Source organism: Lepidothrix coronata, unplaced genomic scaffold, assembly GCF_001604755.1.
Source record: "Lepidothrix coronata isolate B3197 unplaced genomic scaffold, Lepidothrix_coronata-1.0 Scaffold194, whole genome shotgun sequence".
Lineage (NCBI taxonomy): Eukaryota > Metazoa > Chordata > Aves > Passeriformes > Pipridae > Lepidothrix > Lepidothrix coronata.
The window spans coordinates 812216-828743 of record NW_016690374.1 but is presented as its reverse complement, the minus strand read 5'-3'; the positions used below and the strand labels follow the sequence as shown (position 1 = coordinate 828743).

The 16528-nt window shown below is 37.0% G+C and overlaps 1 long non-coding RNA gene across 1 annotated transcript; it reads left to right on the top strand.

Annotated features, from left to right (window-relative positions):
- LOC108505519 lies at positions 1-10743 on the top strand. The gene is made up of 3 exons (XR_001877548.1): positions 1-116; positions 1512-1670; positions 5987-10743. It is a non-coding gene; the product is annotated as an uncharacterized LOC108505519 (long non-coding RNA).
- The last annotated feature ends 5785 nt before the right edge of the window (positions 10744-16528 follow it).

Sequence of the window (16528 nt, the reverse complement as noted above, 5' to 3'; positions counted from 1 at the left end):
GACAGGATTAGAGCATCACGCTCCAAAATCGTGGGGCTGTGTCCTGGTTCCGCAGCTGTTGTGGGCAGGTACAAAACCGAGCTCTGGGTTGTACAAGCCCAGAGCAGCCCTTTCAGGTGCGTACTACGAGTTTTAATTTCTGCTGTTTCTTTCAACAGCCCATAGGGCTCTTTCTGCCATACCTCCTATCATTTTTCCTGGACTTTTGCTTGGCAAGTTATGGAATATACTGTCTACATGATTGTACTCAGACTGGGTTCTGCATTGAGTGATAAGCTACTGTGCTAGACTGTAGAAGGATTTGTACTCCTGGCTTTCTAAAGCACAGCATCACATTCAGTCCCTTTGACATCTCTAGTAGGAAAATACAGTAGAGGGGTGGTTTGGTTTTTGGGTTTTTTTTTCAATTTACCTTTCAGGACTACAGATTTTTCATAGTCTATTGTTGGATGATAAAAATTTATTTTTGGCTCCCTCTCTGTGCTAAAAATATAATCCATTGCTAACAGTGGTGTTGAGTTTGTGGTTTGATCATGAAGTACAAGCTTGTGTGCTTGTGTGAAATCCTTTTGAGGCTACTTGGACCTCATGGATCTCCACCTACATAAATTAAAATTGTAAGAATTAAACCAGTGATAATCTTCAGCAGTTCCAATTTGCGTAACTTCCTTATTTGATGCTGCAACAACACAGTATTCCAATTATAAAAGTGTTTATTAGCAGTTAATCAATTCTAAATACATAGATTAAATACAGTAGGTTTTTATTCTGATTTTGGAAATTTTGGAAATTTTGCCACTCAAAAACACTGTCAACGAAACACTGCCAAAATTCCTTAAGAAGTTTCTCTAGGATATTCTCTTAAGAAGTGTTCTCTAGGGAAACAGAAGAGAGGCTACTATCTAGTAATGGCATTAATCAACACTAAAAGAGAATAGGGAGAATCCCTCACCGAAGGGAGAGAAAAGCTTCTGGGGACAGGCTTTGAACAGATTTTAACTCAGATTCCTGCTCTCTGTCAGGTATTTCACAGTTCATAGAATCACAGAGTATTCTGAGTTGGAAGGGACCCACAAGGATCCTCAAAGTCCAGCTGCACAGGACAATGCCAAGAATCACACCATGTATCTGAGAGTATCACCCAAACACTTCTTGAACTCTGTCAGGCTTGGTGCTGTGACCACTTTCCTGGGGAGCCTGTTCCAGTGCCCAGCCACCCTCTGGGTCAAGAACATTTCCCAGGTGTCCAACCTAAACCTCCTCCAACACAGCTTTAGGCCATTCCCTTGGGTCCTGTCCCTGATCACCACAGAGAAGAGATCAATGCCTGCCCCTCCTCTTCCCCTCATGAGGAAGTTGTAGACTCTGTGAGGTCCCACCTCAGTCTCCTCAGGGCTGAACAAGCCAATTAACCCAGCAGCTCCTTGTGGCTTCACCTCCAGACCTTTCCCCATCCTCGTGGCTCTCCTTTGGATGCTGTCTAATAGCTTAATATCTTTCTTACGTTGCAGCGCCCAAAACTGCACACAATATTCAAGGCGAGGCCGCACCAGTGCAGAGCAGAGCTGGACAACCCCCTCCCTCAACTGGAGGGCACCGTGAGAGACAGTTTCAAAAGCTTTACTGAAATCCAAAAAGAGTGCATCAACTGGCTTCCTTTGATCAACTAGGTGGGTTACCTTGTTGTAAAAAGAAATGAAGTTTGTCAAGCAGGACTTTCCCCTATGGAACCCATGCTGGCTGTGACTGATGACTGCATTGTCCTGGTTTCTTTTGTGTTAGCAGAGAGTACTTTATGCTAAAAGTGCTACTAATGAAAAAGAAAGAACCCAAACCAAAACAAATGCCCTTTGATGTACTATCTACCTGACCTAAATGCACATATTATTACCATTATAGAGTTGCCAGTTCTATCAGGTATATAGTGTATACAGGCATAGATAAAACTGTGTCTGATAGTGTTGATTTTCCAGGTTTACTGAAACCCCAAATTCAAATGGATTATGTTGCTCTCTCTCCTTGACCAACTATTTCTTATTTTTTAGCTAGTAACTTATGTTATTCCACAGTAGCTGGCCATCTGATTCCTTTTTTACTGCACTGAAGAAACAGTGCATACATTGAAAATCAAATAGGTAAGAAAATAAACAAATTCCTTAAATGAAGTATAGGTAACATGCTCTAAATCTCACCCTAAAATTACTTTAGGCTACTGTGTTTTGTTGGAGGGGGTTTTTTTCTGAAACCTTATCCTAATAATCTCCTCTCAGCTTGGGTCCTTGATAAATTAATCAAACCATAATCTTATCTTAGATTTTGAAATGCTGATGTCAGTGCCATTTAAACGTTTCTTCTGCATTGTTACTGTCTCTTGGTTTATTCCATGTCCTCACTACAGGGGAATCTTTCTGCAGGGTTGATGCAAAGGTTTTGTTGACTTGTAAAGACTTTGATGCTATTTGACCAATACTAATTTTAAAGCCAGAAGGACCTATTGGGTAATTAAGTTCTTTGGGTTTAGTAGTAAGAAACTAGTAAAGAAACCGTTCTCATAAATGTTTCCTCATTTGTACATACATACAGCAGAAAAATGGGAATTAGTAAATGAATGCAAGTGCTTCAAACAGCATCTGCTTTCCTTTTTTTTTTTTGCACTCTTTAACATAGATGTTGTTTATTAATAGAAGTAGGAGGACAGAAGCTTAATCAGAATTTGCAGTCTATGTGGAACTCTCATTAAGCTAGAGAAAGGTCATTTTTGCTCCAAAAGGCCTCCCCAAGAGAGAGGGCAGTTTCATATCAGATGTTTTTGCCTAACACAAGAAGTGCTTTCCTTTCACATTAGCTTTGAACAAGCAGTTTCTGATTTGTTCTGCCTCATCCTGTGAGTCCAGGATGAATTTGGAGAGGTCAAGTATTCTAGAGGGTCAGCTCTGTCCAGTTATCTCACAAATAAAATTACTAGGCCTTAAGTCACTGTGGAAAATTTACATCATCAAGTAGGTTTTTCAGATATATAAACAGAGTAAAAGTCTTTACCAGTGACACTGATACAAACCCTCTGGATGAGATATGGACATGGTGTACTGGGATCCAAACTTTCATTAGTAAAAAGAATTTATGACCTGAATGTTTTGATTTACAAGCATATATTCTCTTCACACTAGTTACTAGCAGTGCGTCTGCATTAGCAGTTTGGGTTGGAGGAGTGATGCAATTTTAAGCCAAATCAAGAGCTGCCTTATGTTAAGTTCTCAAAGTGGTTTTGAAGTTTGCCTTTCAGAGAAAACTAAGCTGGGTACTGTGCTTCAAATAAGTTTAATTGGTTTTGGCTTTGTTCTGTCTGAACCCACCCAGTCACAAGACCCGCTAGCTTGGATTTAACACTCATTTACAGCTGCCGGACTCCGAAACCCAAGAAAGCCCCATGACACGGTGAGGAGCTCATATTCTATATTAAGAAGTCAGTGCTCTATGCAGTGTGTTCATTTACCCAATGATTATCATTCTAACCAGCTTTTAAAATAACTTTACAATCCTAAGCGTCCAGGAAAACAAATATATTGATAATATATTTTAATCACTTAAACCAGATGCTGTCATTTTCTTGTCACAAATTCTACTCATGTTTAAATGAAACTTTCCCAGCTTCTCATATCTTAACATAGTTTGTCACAAATGACATGAAGATGATTTTCATTCAAGTTGTTTTACAGACAATTTAGATTGACTCTGCTGAGAAGAGCAGCATTCCACCTGCTTTCATCTCCCCCTCCCGCCTCCACATCACTTCCACTGCTACAGTACTTCTTTGTGTAAATTTTTGCTGTAGATTAGAGGGTGAATTCTATCTGAAAACAGATCTGAATTAATACTGGCCTCTCAGTTTTGGGGGTTTTGTTGTTGTTGAGGGTGTAGGGTGTGTTTGCTGCATTGGTTTAGTCTGGATTACTTTTCCATTGTTTTTAAATGTTGTGCTGCAACAGTTTCTTTTTTTAGTATTTGCAGTCAGTGAGTGGAAACAGGAAAAGCAGTTTACGTTCTTGAAAAGGAGAATTATTTTATAATGGTTCGGTGTGAAAGGGGGACTGAAGGAGAGGTTGTTCCAGTCAGAATTAAGGTAATTCCACATTACTAACAGCAGGTATTAGCAGCAAAAGATCAAGACAAAAGTTTGCACTTAGTTCAAGCCATAATTTTACTGAAAATGTAGGTCACACTAAATTTTCCACATAATTAAAATTAATAGATCTGATTAAGAGATGTTCTGTGTGGATTTGATTAGCATGCTGATAAAATGGAATTTGTTTTGGAACTTCCTAGATTTGCAAAGAATACGAGAGACTAGTCAGGTAGATAGTGGGAACAAAAATTTTTGCAGCCAAAAAAAATACCTTTTCTCTTTTAACAAGAGGGCAGTGGCAATCCTTGAAAACTGTGTGTTCATTATTAAAGTGAAATTCTTACACATTCAGGAGAAGAGCAGGCTGAAAGCATCCACGAAAAAAAAGAGTGTAGTAGTTCATTTTGTGCTTAATCACAAGGTGAAGACCAGATTTATTTCTGAGATCTCAGTAGGAAAATACTGAGTGGTGCAGGTGTTGTAGAGTGTTAATCTTGTCTTCATGTAGAGAAATAAGAACTGTAGAGATTACATCTACATATTCCATTTACATTTTTAATGCATGTGACTCTGCAGCACTGAAATGTCATATAAAAAATGAAGAGCTATATTCTTCCTCCACAAAAAAACCCAGGAGGTTTTTTCCCTGGCTAAAATTGCCATGCTGTTTTTCTTCTCTCATTATCAGAGAGGGGAAATTCTGAATAAGAAAATGCATCACTGATTTGGATTTTGGTTATGTTATTGTTAATGCAAGCATTTGATTACAGAGTGAGGAAAAGATGTTTGTAGAGTCAGAAGCCTGCGATATTGCAGGTTTTTTTTAATTTAAATATGGATTTTTATTTTGAATATACATTGAAAATGCAGCATGGGTAGGTCAACAAGCCTGTTTGCACGATATACACAGCAATCAGTGGGTTGCATCAATACTGGCACGTTACATATCTAGGAATGCTGGTAGAGACTGTGGCTTGGCCCACACCTAAACAAGTGAACCCCCTTCATCCTCAGGCCTGAGTGTTTATATCCAACCTGCCTAATGGGAATGGTCATCATGATGTTCTGTCTCCCAAACCATACCCAGAAACTGGGAGGATATGAATTGGCAGAAGTTTGAAGTATGACGAGGAACATGCTGATACTTTAACACTATGAGCATTCACGTGCCAGTGACTGGGAGTTATCTAACATTATCTAACTTAACAGTGGAGGCATAATACCTTGTTACTTCTGCCACTCAAAAGTGGCATTTATTTACTCCTTCCCATAGCTAACAATTGTGGCAAGCTCTTAAATATTATATTAGAGCACTTACCTCTAATCCACCTTGGGGAGATGGTAATGTTTTTATTACCTATTCATAAGTTAGAGAAAACAGATATGCTGAGTAAATAATGTTTTGGTTGCATATGTGGAAGGCTTGTCATCTTCAGAAAGTAAAAATGCCACAAAGAAAAATTAAAACAGCAATTCCAACCTTACTGTTATTGAAGGCAATGAGAAAAAAACTGAGTCCAAAGTAGGGACAGGTAAAATAAAATAAAAATTAAAGATGTATTTTGATACATCTATGTTAATATTTCTGTAAATTAAAAAAAAAAAAAAACAACACCAAAATCAAAAAGTAGCCCATTTCCCAGTCTGTTTCAGTGACTTCTGGAGATTACTCTCGTTATCTTATTTATGTAGTGGAAGATAAAATAATAAAATTATTCTTTCTTAATTTTCTGTATTCTGTGTGTATGAATTTACAATGCTGCCTTTTTTTTTTTTTTTTACCTTTACCATTTGCCTTGGAAATTGATTTTCCACTTTTCCATGAGAGTGTATACCTACAGCCTGGCTTCTTAATACCTGCAGGCACTGAGTCCAAGCACCTCTGGAGAAGTGAGAGGCAGGCAGGGCTCTGACAAATACATGATTCTTGTAACTATAGAGCAAACTCAGATTTCCTTATTTTACTGCAATTATAATGTATATTCCATAGATTCTGCCAGAGATACCTCTTTCTTTTTGCAAAGGATATCCAGAAGTTTTGCCTTGCTGGAGATCAAATAAAACCATTTCAGCCTGCAATTGGGGTGTAAATGGAGCAAGAGAGCAATGAGACAGTCAAAATGTCATTTACAGCATGAAAGTAAGAGATTTTTCTGTTTGTATATTGACTTGCTCCTCGAGTATCCTAAATACTTATCAGAACCCTTTTTTGAGTACTTGTATGAAGATGATATAATAAAAAATAATTTGTAGTTTGTTTGTGAATGTTACCAGATTAGTGATTACCATCTGGCATCTGTGTAGCATCTGTTTAACATATTTACTATAGGCATAATTAGCAACAGCAGTTGCAACTCCTTCTGTCACAGTGTGTTTCAAGAGAAGAAAAGAAAGTACTTTTGCATAAATCATCAGATGGTCTTTAATTAAAATGCAAGGTTCTAAACAAAGACCTTGTAAGAGCTTAAAGAGCTATCATGAACTCATGATCCCTTAGACAAACAGCCTACAGCTCAGCAATACTACACAGGTTTTTATAACAGCAACTGAGTGTTACTTTTGTCTTTTGAATTGAATAAATAAATGTGGGTCATTGATACAGGATTAGTTTCAATCATCCTTCCCAAATGTATATTTCAAAAAAAATTCTTCTAAATCTTTCATAAGCTCTTTGTTTAGACTATGCATTACCAAATGCAAATCTTTTGAATCCTGTAAAAAACTGGTCTTCAGGACAGATTGGGAAATCCTCTCCCTCCGGGAAGGTGTTTATCTCAAGGCAAGGATAATAGGCTTTGTAGCACAGATGGAGTATGCTATTTATTGTCCTTTTTCATAACTCAGCCCTGAAAAATTAATCCATTTGTTAAATAGTCTTTCAGTCAAAATGCTATTTAGTGTTTAGTTAATTGAAAAAAAAAAAAAGGCAATTCAATCTGTAAATGAAGGCAAGTCTGGAAACTGAGTAGAAATATTTTTTATTCTCAGAGATGTAGAGTCAAACAAGTGCCTAAAGTTCTTTGGTCGGTGAAGGGTTTGGCTTTATTTTTAAGTCTGTTTCTGCCTATGTGTAAGCAAGTGACTATTGCAGAGAAACTTCCTGCGGTAGTGTACTCATTCTGTCCCCTTTTGGTTTTGACTTTGGTTAGACAGCCTAAATTAGTTGTCACAAGTGAAATATCAATCAATACAGAAGAACTTGCTATTCTAACCTGAAAATAAGTTAATAAAAGTTACCCTAGCAGGCTAAAATAAGGCCCAGCTTGTTTTTTAGTACATGTGCTCTAAGAACACGTTCTGTCAAGCCACAAGTCTTTCCCAATCACAGGGCATAATTCCACAGTCTCCTCCCCTTTCAACTGCATTCTACCTGGAGCAGACTCAATCATGCTGAAGATATGGCTTTACTAATTTCTGCCACTTGTGTCTCTGCACAGTAATCTGTATTCAGGGATTTCAGTGTCAAAGTAGCTTCATAAAAGCAAATAATATTATTTTACTATTATAGACATATTGCAATGCTGACTTCTTTTGTAGGTAATAGCTTGACACCTCCAGCTCTGCCAGTATATCAAATAACTTTTAGAAGGTAATTTTTTACTCTTCTTCTGGAAGAGATTTGATTAATGATTTAGGTAGCAAAAGTTCTACGTCTCCCTATATAATTCTGGAGTTATCTATTTGTCAGGCACTGATGAATATTATACCTTCATTTCTAAGGTGCAACATAGGCTTTAATGATGCCATTAAATCTAGTTTGTGTTTTTGTCTTGGGGTTTTCTTAGGATATTTTTGTAATAAGTGTTGGAAACTAATCTTCAAATTCTACAGTTGTGATCAAAAACACCTACAGCACTGAACTGAGTTTTTAGAATGTCTGTGTCACCTTTCATTGGTCTGCTTCTGTGTCGCCATGGCAATAGGACAAAGAACTAAATGAAGACACATTGTTAAAACATAGTCATAAAATAACATCTTATTTTGAAGCAAAAGTTCTGTGCCTATAGGAATGGAGTAACACTAGAGTTACATTGTTAGACTCAGTAAGTTTATGATTGTTTTAATTTCTTGTCTTTTGTTAGAAGATAATTGTAATCATTCTTGTCATAAAGCAACCTAAACACAAACTTAGGCATGCTGTGGTAGGGTAAAAAGCCTCCTAACTATCTCTGAGGGTGTATTTGCTCCTGCAGGACTTGGAAAGTTGTCTTGAGTTGGCACATTAGATCTCATATTTGGAGTTATCTGCTGTATCTGTGCTGATGTTTCTCCTTTGGCTTGCAGAGACATTATATTATCTCCTTTATGAAACAGAAGCTGAGTGTCTGCTGAACAGATGCCATGTATTTAAAAACACATCCTAAAAATTTATCCTAGGAAATACTTATGCCTCATCTCTTTAGCTTTGTGCACTATTCATTCTGCAAACAGCTTGGTTCTCTGTTTCTCTCAGATGAAAATTTCTGTTGTGCTTGAAGTCTTTCTGGTTTTGCTATCGTCTTATCTAAAAATGCATTCAGGAAAGTGATATTTTGAAGAATGTAATACTTAAATAGAAAGTGTATCTTGTAAACTTCCTAGAACCTTTTTGGGAATAAGCTTTAGGACTACCTCTATTAAATCTGCTGTTGTCATTCCCTGTCCTCACCAAATAAATAATATTCACTGTATTGTTATTAATTAAATATTTAAATGCTTTTTTTCCCCCCTTCTAGAAAACAGACTGCAAAACAAGGCTTTGTTCTAGATATCTAGATTTCTCAGGTCTGCCTCCTTCAGAAGTGGGTAGAGAAGCATCCCAACAAGATGACTGACATGATGCATAACTTGTACCGTTCATGAGGCAATACTGAATATGCTAAAACAAAATAAACAGGAACAGTTTAGTTTTGATGAGTAAAAAATAAAGAACAATTTCATGCTGTGGACAATTTAATCAGTTTCATTAAGCTGAGTATTCTCCAGAAATTAATTTTCTTTTCAGTTGCATCGAATCTTGAGGAGTTTGTTTTATCTTTTGCCTCATACGAGTAAATGTTTCAACACATTGTCCAGTCATTTCTGTTAAATCATGGGGTTTTTCTAACTATTGTGCTACTGTTTGTATTTCCTAGAAATGTGACTACAGTGTTTGATACAGATGTTGCATTTGCAGCAGTGGACGTGAATGAACAAGTCATGGCTGAAACTGGAACTAAATTGTTACAGAGGCATGCTATTGCTATACTAATTAAAAATAAGCAATTTATTAAACTATTAAATTTGTAGGACTGTATTTAGAATTTACACACAAATATTTATAGAATCTGTCAGTATTTTATTCTAAGGCATCTGGCCTTCTTAGATGATTTTGCATTCTGCTGTAGTTATTGCTGCTGCAGTGATTTTTCTCAAAAGTATTTGAATCTTTTTTCACTAATAGGTGAAAAAGACTCAGCTGGCACTTCTAACGCTCTGGAGCACCCACAAACAGAATCCATCTGTGGCTATGTCATTACCACCACTGGAAAACATTAATAAAATGTTAGGTAGGAAAGGAGTGTGTGCTTTCACTCACAGGAACTCTTTGACCGAGAAATACATTTAAAACTCAAGAGGATACATTAAAATATGTGATTCCAGGTTATTATTCTTCCACATTTTGTCAAATCCCTGGCAGTCCGTTATTTTCAGCTCCTTTTTTTTTCCTCTCTTAAATAAGATAAAATGCTGCAGAGGCTAAATGCAGAGTCTTCACATTACTATTCTGTCCATCCAGTGTTGGAATTGATTAAAGTAAATAAAATGACAGGTAAGATTTTCTTTCTGACAATTATGTCCTTTCTTATTCTTCCTTTTTTTCAGAGTTGCTTAGTTTAAATGTATTAGTTTAGGGATTTCTTTCTGATGACTGCATTAATAGAGCAATTCCCCCAAGGAAAGGAGAAAGAAAGAGATTCTTATTTGTGTGAACCTTTCCTTCCCTGTTGGAAACACTTTAACTTCTTCAGGCGTTTTGTTGTTCCACTTTTGAAAGCCTTTGTTTTTTATAGCATCTCTGTTCATAGCAAGAACAGTATGCACTTCTGTTTTACATATTTTTTTAATTCTAATACTTCTCACAAACTGATGGTGGCAGTGATGATTGTAAAAGGTTATATCTGTGATTACTTTTTTAACTTGAAGAGAATCCAGTGCCGTTTGCAGAAGAGTAAACTGGATAAGAAAGTGAAACCACAAAATTCCTTTTTCAGTTTTTCATCTGAGACCTGGGATATATGTAAAGGACAGAGAAGTTTCACTTTTCAGGCACTAGAAGTAAATGACATATATTTGTTAAAACTTTAAAATATGGCTGTATTCTACTATAATTCCATAATAAGAAAAATCAAGATGCTTGGGTATACACATCTAATGAAATAGTATGTGTCCAGTGCACTGATGATTTTGCTTCTCCTCCTAAAAACTTGCATGGCTGTATTTCAACCAGAGTTTGAAACATCATTTGAAGAAGAGCATCTGTCCAGTGAAACAATCTAAATTTATTAGATTGCTCAAGTTCTATGGCAGATTCAGCTCTATACCAAGCAAAGCATATTGCTTTACATGTTTTGGAAATATTTTTTTCAGATAAAGAATGAATATAGTCACCTTTGGCATAGGTGAGTTTCTCTATTTCCTTTTTACCTGAGAGCCAGCTGTTACCCTCTTGTCATGGCTTAATCTTATACACATCATTATTATCAAACCAGCATAATACACTGAACCACGACCAGGAATGTGTGGCACTATGTAATATTTAGATTCTGATATTCCAGTCATAAAACTTGAGCTCATGTTTCCATATTGTTGCTCCATGCTTAATATTTCAATGCTCTTAAAATCAGTCTTTACTCACAGATTTCACAGAATTTTCTTCCTTTTCAGTGAACATCATAAATGGTTTGGCATCACTGAAGGGGTTTATTACATTAAGTAAATCAGTTTGGTTGTATCCTAAAGAATGCTTCTTTGTATGGCATGCTTACTATTGCAAAACTCTAATATGCAACTTTTACTCTTTTTTTTTTCTTTTTCTTTAGGTCAGCCTCTCAGATTTTTCTGTAATTTAGTCTATTTGAAGTAAATTTTCCCTAAGAACAAACACAGTCACATCTGAATATTATTTTCCCTATAATTTATCTTTTGGAGTTTCATACCTCTCATTGCTTGCTTACAACAGAAAGAGAGGAAATTCCTTCCTTCCTTCTGTAAGGAAGAATCTGTAATTTGTAAATTAAGGCTGCACTTGGGCCAAAGAACCCCAAGGTTCTTTGAAAAGGAAAATTCTTTTGACACCAAAGGATCACGTGTAGACTACTTAGGGCAGCAGGTTTTGGTTAGTGCCATATTTTGTTAGTGCCAGAAGTAGGCTTCTCATCTGTAACTGAAGATCCTCGATGCTGGCATAATGTGTAAGATACTAATATAATGGATGATTTGAAAATAGGATGGAGAGATGAAAATGATGATTAATACAGAGTAATCCCAATTCTCTCAGCCTTTCCTCATAGGAGAGGTGCTTTCTTCCAATCATCTTGGTAGCCCTCCTCTGGAGTCACTACAACAGGTTGATTATCCTTCCAGTGCTGAGGACTCCAGAGCTAGACAGAGCTCTCCAGGTAGGATTTCACCAGAGCAGAGTAGAGGGGCAGAATCCCCTCTGTTGACCTGCTAGCCACGCTGCTTTTGATGTAGCCCAGGATACAGTTGGCTTTCTGGGCTGCAACCGCACATTGCTGTCACATGTGCAGCCTCTTATCCACCAGCACTCCCAAGTCCTTCCTGCAGGGCTGCTCTCTTCATCCCCCAGCCTGTATTGATGCTGGGGGTTGTCCCAACCCAGATGCAGCACCTTGTATTCGGCCTTGTTAAACCTGATGAGGTTCCCATGGGCCCACTTCTCAAGCTTGTCCAAGTCCCTCTGGATGGCATCCCAGCCTTCAGGTGTGTTAACCACACCACTCAATTTGGTGCCGTCTGCAAACAACATTCCAGGTCAATCACAGACATTTGCTGGAATATCAAAGTTTTGAAGTTTAATATTTGATTCACCTAAACTGATTATGTGGATTTCAAATTTTATCTTCATGTAAACTTTTTAAAAAATATTTAAAGTAATTCTCCTATGTCTATTTTGTTCTTGCCAAATACATTTGTAGTGTCTTGAATCTTTGGCTTATCAATGTCTTTGTTTATTCCACAGGATGGCTCTTGGAATCTCAGTCCATAGTTGGGAAAATCTTGAAATTTGATGTTGATCATTTAATGAAGAATTTCTTACTAGAAAAAGCATTCGCTTAGTAAATAATTTTCTGTCATTAAAAAGCAGCACAGTGTATTATATTTCCTATCCGTATGTGTTATTGCTCTCTGTGTATAGTGGAACTCTCAATAAGATATACTTAGAATGTAAATGGATCTCTAAACTTGAAGTTTTCAAAACTGCCTGATTTTAATAATATAGCTTCGTCTCAACTTCTCTCACAGTATAGTGTCCTGGTTGCTAAGCACATCTCCTGGAGAAATGTGTGGAGGATGTGAAATAGTTGGAGTAGCAATAGAGATTCTCAATTTTTGTATCTGTTATATTAATATCTACTGATGCCTTTGAATTTTTAGGATTTTTAGCTTTTTGTAGATTTTAATGTAGCTGGAGTTTTCCTTCACTTTAGACCATTACTTTCTCACAGTTTGTGTGTCACATTCCTGAAGCTTTGGTTTAACTGTCTTTTAACTGTCTTTTCAAGGCAATAGATTTTTAGCAAGAACATTCCATTGGATTCTGTTGAGATGTGCACCTGGACCGGAATAACATGAGATATGGTCGACAAAACAAGATAAAAGGCTCAAGGCCCTTGGAGGGACTCCAGTGGGTGGTACCCAGGCAAAAGGGGTCTTAGGATTGGATGTCCCCATTAGATATGATAATTAGTAAAAGATATAAAAGTGTAAGAATTCTGCGTGTGGGCGCACACCTTTCATACTCCTTGCACCAGAAGGCCTTCACTAAAAGAGCTGTTCTCTATCTTATCTAATTTACCTGGAGAGTTTTTTCTCCCGAAGATTTTAGGCATTGCTTCTAAATAAAAAAAAAGGGAGAAAAGTCTCTCCTAGGAGAGAGGCAGAGATCACATCTGCTTTTCACATTTCAAATAATATGAATAATATTTCTCCCCAGGGAAGTGGTTGAGTCACCATCCCTTGGAAATGTTCAAAAAATGAGTAGATGTGGTACTTCACAATACGGTTTCGTGGGAATGGTGGTATTTGGTCAAAGGTTGGACTTGATGATTTCAGATGTCTTTTCTAACTATAATAATTCTGTGATTCTATATTTACTTAATTCATACACACACTGTTGTTACGACCCGTCCCAGAGAAAGGGGAGGGGGGTAACCCAGGTTCTTAACAATAATTCCCTTGGGGTGGATTAGAGTGAAATGATACTGAATAATCAGTGTCTGAAAACATATATTGGTAAGGTTTATTTTAACAATTTTGTATCAACAGGTATGCTAGCATTTTGGGTGTTGTCATATAACAATGTGACATAGAGATAACCTTTGGTGGGGGGAGAAAATGCATAGGGGAGACAAAGACAGGATTAGAGTAAGGGAGAGTAAGGAAAAAGAAAAGATGAGAGTGGAAAAAACGTATAAAGTCACCGCCCACGGGGTCCAGCGATGACACTTGGTAGTTGCCGCTTCCATGTCTGTCAGTTGAAGTGGTGGCCTTGATCTGCTGGGGGTGAAGGAGGGAAGCCCCCACACTCCAAGAAGTTATGAGTTATTATACCCATGGCTAGTGTCACAGGCCATGCCTCAAGCCTCCAAACTCTCCCTGGGCCTGCGCAGAGTTTCTGTGTCTGGCCTGGTTCCTGCCTTTCAAGATTGGCATTGGGGGGATGGGCTTTGATGGGCCATCAGAGGTATAAACTCGGCTCTTTCTGCCTTTTCGGGGCTTGACACCTTCAGCACTGGAGGGAGGGATGGGCCCAACTGCCCATCAGAGGTCAAAAGCCTGCAAAAGTCTCCTAAAATGCATAAATCATTAACCGTTTCAGTCTCTGACAACTGTCTACAGCATTCAGTCTGCACTCTGCCTATACCTGCTTTGCTGTTTGATTCTGTCAATTAGTGCTCTTTGCTAGCAGAAAACTATAGAGTGTCAGGGGTGGGAAAAACTGTTCCTTCTTTCTTAATTATTAAAGGGTGCAATGTTTCACCAAGGGTAAAAATCTTAAAATCTTAAAAGTTTCTCATTGTTTCATGTACTAAAATTAAAGTAAATTAGAACCCAAGCAAACACAAACTGCAGAATTCCCAACAATGCATTACCAAGTTTAAGTGTGAAAGCCAGGAGCATGTTTGACAAACCACTAATGTGAATACTCTCACTTAGTAGTGATTGCATGGTGAATCAATTAGCTAGTGTTAAGGCAACTGATGTTCTTAAGTGATATGGAGTACTTTGCAGAAAGTACCTTTTCTGTTGTCAAGAAATCATTTATATAGTAATGCTGCTTCCTTCTTCTGCTTCCTTGGGCCCAAATGGAACAGAAAAGCTACTGCCATTGATTGCTATTCTTCTTGTGCTACAGTTCATACACTGCACAAAGAAATTGAAAGGGCTAGTTTTCAAAACACTGATGAAACCGGATGATTCATCTAATTGAAGGCGTGCTTTTAAATAAAATCTTATATATAAACCTTCTCAACATATAAAGATTAATTTCATTATGGAGATTCAATGACTATACTAAAGGATATTATAACAGATATATAACAGATTCCTTGTGCCAAAAGTGGAAGCTTTACAGACTTCATACTTTACAGGACATGTAGGAACAGGATACAGAAAAAGCCAGGAGAGCCCTGGAAATCTTCCCTCTTTTGACGAATTATATTCATCTGTTTCAGATAGTATTTTATACATGCTGGATCATCATACTATAGAAAATTCAGTCATTCAAATAATTATCATTAGAAGAAATTATTTTCTTTCTGCTTCTTTGGTGGATTTACAAGGTTTTATTATAATAAAACTTCATTTCTACACACAGTGGTGTTCACTGGGCTTTTGTGATTACGAATAAAGCAATACAGTCCATAAGAAGGCAATTTCCATCTATTTGCTCTCAACTTGAACTTGGGAAAGACTGGGAGTCTGCTACGAAGAAGATACAAGGTATCAAGTTTATCTAACATCAATTACCTTTGTACATAAAATATTTAACCTTATAATTCTTTAAGATAATTGCAGAGTTATCTTTCCTTGCAGTTTTACATACAGTGCTTAAATTGAGGACATTTGATCTTACATTATTACTAAATAATAATTTTCACAGTCACAGAATTTAAGGTATGAAAACAAAGGGTCTTGCAGTTAGTAAGTCTTGATTTTACATATATGTAGTATTTTCTTTGCCTGTAACTGTTTAAAATACCTTAATACTTCATTTTTTACATTAATGTCAGATTCATTGCACATTATAAAGCACTTTTATGATATCTTCATTTTGATTTCTGCTAAAATCTTATGTACTTTAATGGCACAGTAAATAAAGTGTAATGTAGCAATCCAGTTAAATATGGCAGATGTTTTGGCAGATACAAGAGTATAATTAACAAAGAAGTAATAAACATCTTCATAACAGATCAGTTTTCAATGAGATGGTTTTGTAGTTCCTACAGCATGCCTTGAAATGCAGACAACAGAACAGTTATTTTTCTCCTGCACTGCTTTTCTAATTGATCATAGGTCAATCTGTGAATACATAGGTCAGTTTTGTTAGGAGGAATGAGTTCTCTCTTTTTTTCCTGCTGTTACTCTGCATTCTCGTTTTATGCTGATGAAAAACTGACTCGTTAATTTTATTTTATACTGGACCAAACACTCAAGCCTAATAACAAAACCAGACTAAGGATGATTTATTTTGATTTAATGGGCTTTTCACAGATGTTTAGGGAACACATTACGTCTTCTAAATTAAGGTAAAGAACTTTGTACTTGGTGATCTGAGGAAATGTAGTTGGAGACAGCGCAATGGCTTGCACTGAGGCAGGATCAATGTGTACAGAACACAGTCTACACTTGTTTGTCCATCCTTTGAAAATACTCAGAAGTAGGAGATTCCACAGTACCATAGGTAATGCATTATACTGCCCTTGCAAATGGAGAATGCACCTCGCAGTAATAGAGAAGTGTTTTAAGAGGTTACTAGGGAAAACTGTGGAATTTCTTTCATAGATGTTTTCATGAGAATTGAAGCAAACATCTGCTAAGGGTGGAGTAGATAAACTTGATCTTGTAGAGGAAGTTGCCAAGAGGGATATCCTGACATCCTTCTGTTTCCAAGGTGTTCTGAATTGTTGTTTTCATATG